This window comes from Protopterus annectens, chromosome 1.part0 (genome assembly GCF_019279795.1).
Source record: "Protopterus annectens isolate FY-2018-M chromosome 1.part0, PAN1.0, whole genome shotgun sequence".
In the NCBI taxonomy this organism is placed as follows: domain Eukaryota; kingdom Metazoa; phylum Chordata; order Ceratodontiformes; family Protopteridae; genus Protopterus; species Protopterus annectens.
Window position 1 is genome coordinate 1,977,310,845 of NC_056725.1, and position 14,532 is coordinate 1,977,325,376.

At 37.2% G+C, this 14,532-nt stretch overlaps 1 pseudogene; it reads right to left on the reverse strand.

Moving 5' to 3' along the window:
• Positions 1-2,386: 2,386 nt before the first annotated feature.
• On the reverse strand, positions 2,387-2,489 carry LOC122802107 (annotated as a pseudogene).
• Positions 2,490-14,532: the final 12,043 nt, after the last annotated feature.

Here is a 14,532-nt window from a genome sequence, read left to right on the forward strand (position 1 = left end):
TTCTGCATGTGCTGATATCTTTAATTTATTATTTGCAATAGTGTATGGTAGATCTTGGTCTGTTCTGATACTGTGCAGTTAGAATCATGTTTTAATCATGCATAGCTTTCTACAATAAATCGTTCACTTACCAGGCATTTCGTAACTTCAGCTTTTAATTTTTTACTTCTGCTTTACTAATCTTCTGTTCTGTGTTCCCCCTTTGTGATCTTATTTTATTTATTTATTGTTTTGTTTTTTTTTTTTTGATTTTTTGTGAAATGTCTCATATCTGGGTGCTCTGCTTTTATTTCTCTTCAAATACAGGAGGAGCTTCTTTTTTGTATTGATTAGTTTGATTTCTCTTTTATATAAATATTGCACCATATCAGATCTCACCTTCTTTCCAATGTCCATGTTTCTTTTTTGTTATTTTCAAAAATTTCTAGGTTTTGTACTTTATATTTTTATATTTTTGCATTTCCTTAGTCACTTCTTTTTCCAAACAGCCCAATGTTTTTTGGTCTCCATAATGTTTTTCATGGATCTGCTACATTAATAAACACAAATTGGCATTTGAAGTTTTTGACAGTCTTTGCTGTACAAGTATTTTTCCCTCTAAATTCCCTCTTAATCTTTTTGAATAACTTCTATCTGGAAATTCTGGGCTTCTTGCATAATCTTACCAATACATAATTTCTTTGTTTTCCTCAGAAGTCCATCCTATCATCTTTATGACTCTCATTTGGCCTGTCAGTTTTTGTGTTTTTTGTGGACTGCTACTTCCTTCTATGACAGGGGGTCCATCTTCCCCCTGGGCCTGGCCTAACCCCATTGTATGAATGTCTCTGCATCTTGAGGATTCTGCACTGTCACTTTTTCCAGTCCTGGCACCAGTTCCCATAACAGGACTTGGCACGTTTTTATCCTGGGACTTGTGTACCTAGCCATATTTTTTATGTTTAATCTACTTCTGTCCATGATATGTACTGTATAAAATGCAATCTATATATCAGTGTTATCTTGGTGATATTTTGTAAAAACAAGGTCCACCTCATGAAGGTATTCACCAAGACTTAAGGAAGAATTCAGTTCCAGCAATGTTACTCTCCTTTTCTTGCTGGTTTTATCATCTCTCCATTGGGACCCTCTATCATTTCTCCATTCAGGTCCCTTTCATCCCTCTATTCAGGCTCACTCATTGTGACTGCTCCTCTGTTGAAGGAGATAAAGTAATGCAAACTGATGCAATCTAATTGCACCTGTTTTTGTTTGGTAAAACAAATTATGTAACATGATGACCCTGATGTTCTCTACATGAATGATTTACTGAACCAACTGTATATTTTAATATGAAACCAAGGAATGATCTTAGTCTTTGCTTGGGGTGCATCTGTGAAAGTTTGTTTTTAATATTATGTATTGTAACTTGGGTTCCAAAACCTTTTAGGCAAACATTATTAGATTTATGTAGCTTGGACAGATGTTGTTGTTTTGCTCTTTCTGTGCGCTGTTTTAATGTCTGCATATATAGTCTGTATCAGAACAGCTTTCTTTATTGTTTAAGTTAACTTTTATTTACTCACTTTTAAGACCTTTTTGTTGATCCTTACTATTTATATATACATTATTGTCATCTGTTATCTGAAAAGAAGGTATTGAGCACTGTAGGCTGGCAATCTATAGCTACCATATCCAATTAAGGTAGATTTTTTTGTGCCTCCTACAAGAGAAAGATATTAATTGTTATAATTTATACTTGGCTAAGTCAAGCCTGGTCCAGTAATTTAAGAACTCTGCCTCTGGCCATATGCAGAATGGTGATAAAAAAACTGGGAATTGTAGCCTCATGATAGCCTTCCCTGGGAATTTTGTGTGTGTGTGTGTGTGTGTGTGTGTGTGTGTGTGTGTGTGTGTGTGTGTGTGTGTGTGTGTGTGTGTGTGTGTGTGTGTGTGCATAACTGTATGTGTGTGTGTGTGCATGTGTATGTGGGTGGGCATGAGTAAAAATAATAATAATAAATTGTTTGTAAAACCAGTTACCATGAGTAATGGAGTAGTGAGAAAGAGACCTGGAGTGCTAAGCTAAAGTTTTAGACGTGTAAGTCATCATTGTGTCTAGTCTGGGTGTGGGCATTGCAAGCTCATGCCCATGATGGCAGTGCATATTTCTTTTACATTCTTGTGGCCAGACTGCATTTGGTGAATTGTGTGCTGAATCAGATTTGTATGCACATTTCCTTATTTTCTGAGGCATTTTGCATTGTGTAAACCATAAAGCATTGGCACATTTTGAGGGATCTCTTGCCTCCACTATAATACAACTTCAGAGTTGATAGATAGATAGATAGATAGATAGATAGATAGATAGATAGATAGATAGATAGATAGATAGATAGATAGATAGATAAATTATACATACACATGTATAATTTAGGCAGTTTTCAGAACTGGATTTTTTTTAAGAACAGTTACTACACTTGATCTTAGCCAAAAGGCCGAGAAGTGATTTGAAAAAGCATAACTAATGAACAAAGCTGTACTTTTATTTGAGGCAGTAAAGTAGATCAGAAGATAGTAGCCCAGTCTATCACATGCCTGGGTGGCATATTTGTTTTCAGTAATAGGATTCAAACCCCTAGAGGGCCATTCATTCATCACATATTGGTGGCAAAAACACATCATTTTTGACATATACTATAACAACATTAAACGCATTGCTTATCCTGACATTAGAAGGAAATTATGTGTCTTTTGACTATAATTAAAACCATGAGTCAAGTTCTAGCATTTTGCCTGAAATAAAAGAAGACCATTACAAATTCTGCACACTTTTCAGGCTGAATTCAAACTAATGATGGGTTTTTGTAAGGTGCTCCACATCATTTGAACCTTTGCATAAGAAAACTGATAACGTCTGTTGCATGTCACAAATCATTCTCATTTGAAGTAGCTATAACACCTAAACCCCTCTTATGTGACATCAGGCTAAACATTTCACAAAAGCTAATTATACCCTCCAAAGGGATGCCATAAATAATTTCCAAGCTCCTGTTCCCACATATGGCATTGACAGCTATAATAAGGTATATACAAACACCCTGTGCAAACATTTGCACAAATGTATTGACACAGCTGTACCCGATAGGATCAAAACAAGATCCTCAAGAAAACAAAAGCCTCCTTGGTGGACATCTAGCATTAATAAGTTATACGACAAGAGGAAGAAGTTGCTAAGAAAAAAGAAGAGATGTCCCAGCACTGGAAGAACACCCTCCTCTGCTTGAACAAACAAATAAGAGATGCAGTTATATATCAAAATTGGAAGCCACACACTCTCCAGCCAAGACCAGAACAGTTGGTCAAGAGGAGATGGTTAACACTTGCACCACACTACATGGAACACATAGCCCTCCAGAACACACCCCAGCACTGCCTTCATATAAATCACAAACCACACAGCCACCTTTGTGAAGGCTCTCAGTAAAAAGCTGCACAAACAGCAGAGACCTCCAAGGCAGACATCCACTCCTCCACCACCACACAACACTAATCACAGGAAACATATGTCTCCTAAACAGTGTGCCAGTCAACCAAAGCACCTAAAGCAAAACAGCAAGACCAAAACACCAATTATAGTTGACTTGATAGTGAGGAACAGTGATATCTCACTCACTAGGTTGAAAAAGGAGAAAGCGACAGTCAGCTGCCTGTCAGGCACCCGGATCTGCCACATAACACATACACTGAGGTCCCTCAACAACAGGTGCACATATGACTCTGTCATTGTATATGTGGTTGTGAATGACCTGAGATGTACCTCTCTGGACAATATGGAAACAGACATGGAGGAGCTCTCCGACTATGTAGCCCAGATGGGTATGACCCTAACCCTGAGCAGCATCCTGCCATCACCCAGAATGATACCACAGTACAAGCGGAAAATAATTGATTTCAACAATTGGCTACATTTCTGGTATCATTTTAAGGGAATCCACCATCTGTGTTCCTGGGATGACATGGTTGACAGACCATAATCCTTTGCCAGAGATCACCTACATCTGTCACCTCTGGGCTTCCAGATACTCACCAAGGCTCTTGCTACCCCTATAGTGGCTTTCTAGGCAGTGTTCCAAAGACCACATTACCACTGTAACAGCTACAAACAAATGTAATCTGAGGATCATGCTGCTCAACACTAGAGGTCTAATCAAAATGCACTTGCTCAAAGCACTCCTTAAACTGGAGAACATCAACATGTGTGCTGTAACAGGAAACTGGTTCAAGGCAGCAGGAAGCACACCTGCACTACCAGACTATCAGTCATTCCACATCTATTTGGCCTAGAACTTTGACCAAAGCTGAAAAGGTAGTGGTGTTTCAATATTCATAACAGATACACACATCAACAGACTGTTAACACAACATAATGCCTCTGAGATACTTCATATGCAGCTAACATTGGGTAAGACAGCAATACAGGTCATAGCCTGCTATAGGTCCACAAACATGGCCCAATACTCACACTACACATTCCTAAGCACCCTGGGGAATATTAAATTCCAAACCAACACTCTCATACTGGCTGATATCAACTACCCCACCATTAACTGGAAAAACTACTCATGTACCAATACACTTGGCCAATGCTTTCTGGAATTCATTAATTCCAATGCCCTGGACATGCTCATTCTTACTCCCAGCAGAGGTAGCAACATCCTTGACCTGGTCATTACTAACATGGGGAATGTTGCTCTATACCAATGGTCAAATCCACCCTGGTTAGATATAACAGAAACTAATTACCTTGGAAATCCACATTCCTCCCACCACCCCAAAATGTTAACCACCATGAAATCTTCTCCAAAGCTAACTATGGGCACCTACAAACAGAGCTGGCTAACTGCATGGCACCCATGCAAATGGAGACTAGTTGCATGCCAGCAGAATCTTACACCATGCACTGCAAGAACACATACACAAATGCATAGATCTCACCATACGCAATGCAACCAAGCTGCTCTCCTCAGAAAAAGAAGCCAATCTGGTGGTCCCCTGCCATAAACAAACTCTACAACAGAAGGAGGAAATTGATGCGGAATAAGGTGAAGTCCCAAGACTGAAAATACTCCCTTATCAGCCTCAACCAAAAGTTGAGATCTCTCATCAAATCCTGTAAAGGTAGCTATGAAAACATGATTCCAGCAGATAGAAAAGACAACCACAAGGCCTTCAATAGTTATGCATAGAATCTGCACAGCACAGTAGCACAATCCTCAGATTATGTATGCATGTATCTGTTAAGGTGGTTCTTTCTTTTGGCTTCTAGATATTAACTATAAAATGCACTAAGGTGATATTTCTGTCAATATATGTTAGCAGGAACAGTATTATTACAACAACCTTCTCAGCTGATCTACTCACATCATTTGGATATGTCTCTACTGTCATGCCTTTGTCCCCCCACATTGTCTGGCTTGTTCCAGATTCATTGCACTAAAGGGTTGTGAGCATACATCTCAACTGCCAGGCTGTTTGAAGACTGTCCAGGTGTTTGGCCCATACTTTCTTTCTGTTACACAATTTATTCACATTTCTCTGGGTAACACTGTTATGATGCAAGGATTTCTGTCAGTGAAGACTGACATACATATCAATCCCCAATCCCTGTTGCTGCACAACTGTTCAATTATGACAGCAATATTCTGATTCTGTCCATATATGTGGCCCATTTCCCACCCTTTTACAGCCTTTGTTCATTAGTCTTGCACTAAGAGGTTGATATGTATGATACTGATGTATGTCTGCACTGCATGTTATATGACTACATATATATATATATATGTATATATATATATATATATATATATATATATATATATATATATATATATATACATATATATATATAGGTTTATAGGTAGATACTAGGCTATTGGTGCTAGGGCCTATATAAGCCTAGCCAACAAGATTCTCTGGCTTTCACCACCCAAGACAAATAATTCCCTTTGCTCCTGTTGATCAGACTCAGTTTCACATAAATGGGTAGTTTGTTCCAGAGTATGGGAAGTATTATGGACAGTAATCTATCCTTCCAGCATGTTCTGTCTATTCTGGTGACAAGGTTTAACTCCATGGAGCATGTGATTTGGATTGCCTGGGATTTCTTTTCGTGTAGCATATCCAACCACCAAAAATGCATGATGCATGATGAATGCCTATCGTGCAAATAATATACTATTTAGATATACACATGTATCTATTTGTCGCTAGTTTTATTAAAGCTTATTATTTGCACGATAGGCATTCATCATGCATCATGCATTTTTGATGGTTACAACACAAACGTAGGTTAATGAGTTTGTTCACATGATAGATTTATACGTGATTCAATGGCAATATTATGTTTAACATTCTTATCAGCTCCAAGAAGGACACATTATAAATGTAGGATGATGCTTACATGCATTTTATATATTTATAAGAGCTTAATAGTAATTGTACAAAACAACCATTTGATTTACTAGAAGCGTAGTTATGGTCATGTGCAATTTCTTTTTATTTAATTGCTAATGGTTTTAATTGTTTGATTGATTAATTATGGGCGTTAAACATTGTATATAAGAACTGTATTAATTCATAATGTTAGATCTGAAGAAGCGTGCAGGAGGCACATGAAAGCACTCATCTTTTCTCATCATTTTACTGTTAAATAAAAGTTTGCGAAATCCAGTCCTGACATGCATTTGTTTCGTGGAGGATCCAGCAGTTTATTTTCAAACAATTTCTTCATTCAATTTTGGCTGCTGAGTCCTTGGGAGGTTCAAGATACTTTTCTCTTTTTTCAATTCACATTTCTTTTTTGTATCGTGACCTCCACATGATGGAACCAGTAAACCTAGAACTAGACTACAATCCAGAGACGAGGGCCAACGTTATAAAATTGGATGAATTCATTCATCAGGTTGACAACCCTTTATTGGCTCTGAATTTTGCTGAACCAGTAAGCGTCAGAACCACTAACAACAACAGTGGCAATACTACTGAATTTAATAATCTAATAAGGGAATTGGAGAATGACCTTTATAAGTTACAGTGTTATTCCTGGCAAAGAAAGCACCTAGAAGCCTGTCTTCACTTTAGAGTTGTGCCGAGGGGAATGCATGTTTTATGCATGCCAACTTACGGGGAACAACATCCCACTCTACTTAAGAAATGGCAGAACTTGAATATAGAACTAGGATTTCAATACGTGAACCTGATACTAGAGTATTTCGCTCCTTTAGAACTTGAGATGCAGAAGCATGTCGAGTTATTACACAAAGACATTTGTGACAGGTTCAACACAGATTTTTGTACAAGGAGGCTAAACAACATGTTAACACAGATTCGTATATATAGTGACAAGCTTCAACTAGTGAAACAACGCAAACTTCTAAGGGACCATAATGATTTCACTTTTGGTCACATTTTTGTTTGGCCCAGAACTGTGAGAGAATCTATTACTCCAAATAGAGGGGCCGCTAATACACCACATGCAGAATCTGTGCCTTTACTTTCTACAGTTGCTGCACCTCTTTCCACGACTCCTCCAGAGGAAGCCCATGGTCATAACCACCAACATCTCCTTACTGATTCGATTGCTACGTTGGTAACTGACACAATTGATGCGACTCCTGTGAGCACTCCAACACCGAACCAACTTGCTCTTCATAAATCCAATGATGGTCTGGGACTTGGAGCAGTTCCGAGAATTGACATTAACAACAGAATGAATGAGAAACAGTTTTTTCCATTTCCGATCAAGCAATCCAGATTTGCGAGGGGATGCTCTCACAGCAGGGGTCCGAAGAAAAATAAATACTCGCAAGAAAGGTATGGCCAGAAGAAAACGGCTTGGGACTGAATTGTTTGGTATATAATTATTCTAGTTTTATTTTATCTGATTGTGATATTTCTCTTTTCAACAAAGGTTTGAGCTTTATCCCGTTACAATCAAGCAAGTTAAATGAGACATTTGTTGATTTAAGGTTATTTGGACGCATGGTAGCACTGAAATTGTATTTTAAGGATTGTGACAATTCACACATAAATGAAATGTCTTTTAGAATGTTCAAGCGTAAAAGCACTTTTACACCCACGATACCTCCAGCTGTTGAATGTTTTACAAAACTTTGTGAAAGAGATTTTTACAAACATTACTCCATCAATAATAATAAGAACCGATTTTATAATTTGACTAATACTGAGCTTGTTTCATTAAAAACATTATGTAAGAATGATAATTTAGTAGTTAAGACAGCTGATAAGGGAGGGGGGGTTGTTTTGTTTGATACCTGTGATTATGTCAGTAACATGGAATTGTTATTAGAAGATGCAAGCACATATAAAATAGTGGACGCAAGTGATGTTGAAAATATATTGAGGAACATTCATGACATACTTTATGACTTGTTGATGTGCAGGCAGATCAGTTTTGAGACTTACGAGTTTTTTCATATAGAGAACCCATTGATTCCATGTTTAAAAGGTCTGCCCAAGATCCACAAGAACAAGTTCCCAATTCCCATGCGTCCGATTGTTTCAGGCAAGGGATGGGCTACTTCAACCATCTCAATTTTTTTGGAGAAAACGTTAAGACCAGTAGTGGATAATATATCAATTATACTTAAAGACACATATCAGTTACTTAATGATATTGAACAGATACAGTGTGATTGGTCTCAACAAGAGAATTTTTTGTTAATTACACTCAACGTCAAAAACCTTTTCACCTGTATACCGAATGACTACAGTGTACAGGCCATCAGAGAACTGATGGTGAATGAGACGAACTTCACTATTAACAGACAAATTCTCGTCTGCCAACTTTTAGACTTGGTGCTACAAAACAATGTCTTCCTATTTAATAAGAAACACTACCTACAAACATGGGGTGTCGCCATGGGCACCCCATGTGCTAATACTTACGCGAACTTAGTAGTGTATTTTTGGGAAAAACAATATTTATTTAATAGTACATGGTCTAATAGAATCATACTGTATAGGAGGTTTGTAGATGATGTCATCATTGTATGGGAAGGCACGAGGTTAGAGTTTGAAGCATTTCTTAATTACCTTGAGTCCACTACAGAATTTTTGAGATTCACAGCTGAATACTCAAAAGACACTATAAACTTTTTAGATGTTAGTCTTACATTTAATCATGAAAAGAAATTAGTTTCATCCCTATACAGGAAACCTTGCTGGAAGAACACCATATTAAGTTATAGCAGCATGCATCCGAGATACACTTTCTCGGGTATCATCAAAAGCCAATATATCAGGTTGACAAGATTATGTAGAGATAAAGACACTCTATTAAAGGAAGCAGATTGTTTGGAGGACTTATTTCTTAATAGGGGTTATGATTCTAATTTGGTGAGGTATATTAAGAATACTACCCTAGGAGTAAGCACCTCCACCATCAAGGGTGCAGATGGAAATAGCAATACTCATAGACATTACAGGAATGCCCCACAATCATCACAACATTCATCTAGTGACACCGATAAGTTAAGATATACGATGAAATATACAAATGACATTGTTGAACTTAAAAAAAATCATTGTCAAACATTGGAATGTTTTAACAATGGATGATCATATTAGAAATATAGTGGGTGATAAACCTTATTTCGCCTTTAAGAACTGTGACAACCTTAAATTAATTTTTAATTATGATGATAACAATACTAGATATGTTATGCAGATGACTCATTCTAAGAAAGGGAGCTTTCCCTGTGGTAAATGTAATATGTGTCAGTTCATTACAGATACACAAATATATGAACGTCCATTAGGGTTTTTTAAGTTTGAGCCTAGAGAATATGCTGACTGCAACACCATGAATCTGATCTATCTGGCTACTTGCAAACAATGTGATGTGTTCTATATAGGCTTAACAAAAGAAGATTCAAAGATAGAATCTATAATCACATTTATGACATTAGGAAAAAGAATGAACTTAATGCGTTAGCTAGACATGTAAATTTATACACAGAGCACAGCTTTAGTTTTAGAGTGTTACAAGTCGTTACACCCAGTGTAAGACAAGGAGACAATATGAATTATTTGGCTAGATTGAAATTAGAATGGATTTTCAGGACAGGGGCACATTTACCACCGGGTTTGAACCACTATATCTCCCTGAGACCTGTGTTAGAGGCCAGAGATGATAGGTAGAGTTTAGTGAGTCTTTCACATGACATAGTGTCAAGTTAACTGGGTCTTTTTGGTTAAGTGTGATTTTTATTTATTTATTTACTCATTTATTCATCACATGAATTAATATGTAGTTATATGTTTTTAGGGTTTAAACAAAATAAAATACAGTTGTCATAATAAAATGCACACACATCATATTTTCATTAATATATAGAAGTTAATAAATTCATTGATGTTTATTTTATGCCTTATCACGAAGGTTTTTTATATACAGTTGTTGTATTGTTAGGGTTGATCAGTCCGTCTTTTCCTTTAGAATGTTCCATTATTTTAAGTATATGGGCTTCAACATTTGTTTGATATATTGGTACAAGCATTGTCATTTTTATGTATTTTTATATACTGTTTAGATATACACATGTATCTATTTGTCGCTAGTTTTATTAAAGCTTATTATTTGCACGATAGGCATTTATCATGCATCATGCATTTTTGATGGTTACAACACAAACGTAGGTTAATGAGTTTGTTCACATCATAGATTTATACGTGACTCAATGGCAATATTATGTTTAACATTCTTATCAGCTCCAAGAAGGACACATTATAAATGTAGGATGATGCTTACATGCGTTTTATATATTTATAAGAGCTTAATAGTAATTGTACAAAACAACCATTTGATTTACTAGAAGCGTAGTTATGGTCATGTGCAATTTCTTTTTATTTAATTGCTAATGGTTTTAATTGTTTGATTGATTAATTATGGGCGTTAAACATTGTATATAAGAACTGTATTAATTCATAATGTTAGATCTGAAGAAGCGTGCAGGAGGCACATGAAAGCGCTCATCTTTTCTCATCATTTTATTGTTAAATAAAAGTTTGTGAAATCCAGTCCTGACGTGCATTTGTTTCGTGGAGGATCCAGCAGTTTATTTTCAAACCATTTCTTCATTCAATTTTGGCTGCTGAGTCCTTAGGAGGTTCAAGATACTTTTCTCTTTTTTCAATTCTATAATGGGTCTAATGAGGGATGAGTACAGTGGGATAATGACCTCCTTTTTTCTGGATGAAAAGCCCTTAGTGATGAGGTGTGCCACATAGAAGGATTTCCTGACTGTTGTGGCAATGTGGTTATCAAAGGTGAGACCACTGTCCACCTGTGCCCCTAAGTCTCTTATCACACTTTCGGTGTTTAGTGTGCTGCCACCTATATGGTAATTCACGGGTACATGTTTTTTCCCAAAGGAGATAACTATACATTTCTTGGCATTGAGCTTGAGCCCATGGCTCTGGCACCAAGCATCTGTTTCTGTAAGGCCCTTTTGTAGAGTATCCACATCATTCGGGGATTCAGTAATGGCTCCCAGCTTGCAGTCATCTGCGAACTTTGTTAGCCAGAGCCCCTTAGTGTTGGCCTGTACTTCAGAGAAGTAGATGCCAAACAAGAGTGGTCCCAGGACTGAACCCTGAGGTACTCCACTTGTCACTTGTATGGAGCTGGATTTGGAGTTGGCTACTTTTACAGTGTGGGTTCTATCAGTAAGCCAGTTAGCAACCCATTGGGTGGCATAGGGATTAATTCCCAGTTTAGTAAGTTTATCTGTGATTCCAGAATGGGGGATGGTGTCAAAGGCCTTGGCAAGGTCTAGATAGGCTGTGTGGACCACCTTACCCTTGTCTATGGTTCTGGAGACTGATTTGAAGAAGATAATCAGGGTCAGGAGACAAGATCGGCCCTTCGTGAACCCAAACTGGGTGGGGTACAGAGTTTGAAAGTTGCCAATGTCTTTGTTTTTAAGTTACATGATAATACGCTCCATGGCCTTGCAGATAAGGCTCGTCAGACTGATGGGGCGGTAGTTTCTGGTATCCAAGGTGGATCCCCCTTGTGGAGTGGGATAACTGTAGCTCTGCACCACTCAGTGGGCATGAAACCTGAGATGAGGCTATGATTAAACATGACACTTAGGTGAGGTGCCAGTTAATATTGTAGTTCATGTAGTACACAGCCTGGAATGTCATCTGGTCCCATGGATGCTGTATTCTTAGCTTTGGAGAGTGCATTTCTTAAAAGGTGGAGGAGTATCAGTATTTCACTAAAGGTGGAGGAGTATCAATATTCACCAAGGATATTCACACCACCAGGCTAGTTGCCCAACACGATGTGTCTGAATTTCTCCAGGTGCAACTAACACTAGATAAGACTGCAATCCAAATTGTAGCTTGTTACAGATCCCCCACCATACACTAAGATTCTCACTACACCTTTCTAAACATACTGGAAAATATTAAGATAGAACCAAACACCCTAATACTGGGTGATTTTAACTACCCTGCCATTAATTGTGTAAAACCAGAAACTGGTCTCTCCACGAAGCAACAAGTAGCAAGTTTGCCAACCAAATAAGTAAATAATCCAGTAGAGCATGTAGAAGATGAAATAAAATAAAACCTTTTATTTAACGAGTGGGATGATAAGCGCTTTCGCGTGGATACAACCACTCTTCTTCAGATAATGATTACACCCACAAACTGACTTTAAATAACAAAATAATTAACCAAAACATTGACTTAATTGACTAATTAATAAATTCATTAAACATTTAAAGATATAATACTTGAAAATATAAGACATATATATAATGTATGAAAATGAATAAACAAATATATAGATAAAGACTTTTAACTAAATTCATTAAGCCACAGAATAAATATAAAAACAACTCCTTACATATATTTAATGGAGTTAAGAAAATTTTGAACATGATTTAAACTTCAACGTAAGGTTCAAAACCAAATAAAAAGAGTACAACATCTCTCAAACGATAAATAGATGTGTAAGTGTGTTCTAAAAAACATATTTATGTCTAATAGAGCAAACTTCAATAAAGCACAAAAATACATTAGGAACATTCTCAGTTAGCGTAAACTCAAAGCATAACATTCTAGAGTCACGCATAAGGATCTTTCTTCAAGAAAATCAAAGATCAATGCTTATGTCACTTTAATAAATTTTTTGCTTACTAAATGACAAATAGATACTCTAGGTATATATATAAATGTTTTGCTAATCATAAACCAAGACACTGCTTAGTAAAACATAACGCTATAGAGAATAAACTCTATTATAATAAAGAACTAAAGAAACAAGTGAACAGGGTAAAATGAAGAAAGGTGGAGGAAAAAGGGGGAGGGGGGGAGAGGAGGGGGAGGGGTTATATGGTAGCAGAGAATGGAAAGTAAGGGAGCAGGGGGGGAGGGAAGGGGGAGGGGAGGGGGAAAGGGGGAAGGAGGAAAGGGAAAGGAGGGCTGGAAGAGGGAGGCAGAAATGGGGTAAAAAAAAGGGGGGGGGCAAAAGGTAGGAAGGAAAGGAAGGGAAAAATTGTAAACCAAGGTGGACAAATAAACTAGAGTCCTAAAAACTCTATAATTAATAATGTGTATATGCGTGGCATGTATAACATGCAAATGTAAATATAAATATACTAAGACACATATAGTAAAGAATTTTTATGTCTTTAAAATGTTTTTTTTATAAGATTTTTTAAAATCTGACTTTAAAGTATACAGAAACAATAGAGTATCATGAATGTACAACAACCATTATATAAAACTATACAAAAGTATATCTATTAACTGGGAAAACTACTCATGTACCAACACATTGCCCAATGGTTCTTGGAATTCATAAATTCCAACGCCCTGGATCAACTAATCCATAGTCCCACCAGGGGCTCCAATATTCTAGACCTGGTCATTACCAACATGAGAAATCAATGCTCCACACCTATGGTCACCCTCTCGTTAGTCAGGTCTGACCATAAGCTAATCACCTTTAACATCCACATCCCACCACCAACCCCCAGTAAGGAAACCTCCATAAAAAACTTCTCCAAAGCCAAATTCATGCTACTCAAGTCAGAAGTGACAAACTTCTTGACACCCATGCAGACGGGAACTGAAAGTTCAACTGCTGAATCCTACACTAAGGCACTGTACGAGCACATCCACTCATGCATGAATCGTGCCATCCCAAATAGAACCAAGATGCTCTCATCCAAAAAAAGGAAGCCAATCTGGTGGTCCCCTGCCATAAACAAACTTTACAACAAAAGGAAGAAACTGTTGCAGAAAAAAGAAGAAAATCCCAGCATGCAAAAAACTCCCTTACCAGCCTCAGTAAGAAACTGAGATCCCTCATAAAATCCTCCAAAGCTAGTTACGAAAATAAAATTGCCAAAGATTCCAAAGACAACCACAAGGCATTCTATAACTATGTCAAGTATCTAAATGGCAATGCTCAGATCTGCTCTGAGCTAAAATGAAATGGCATTAAATATA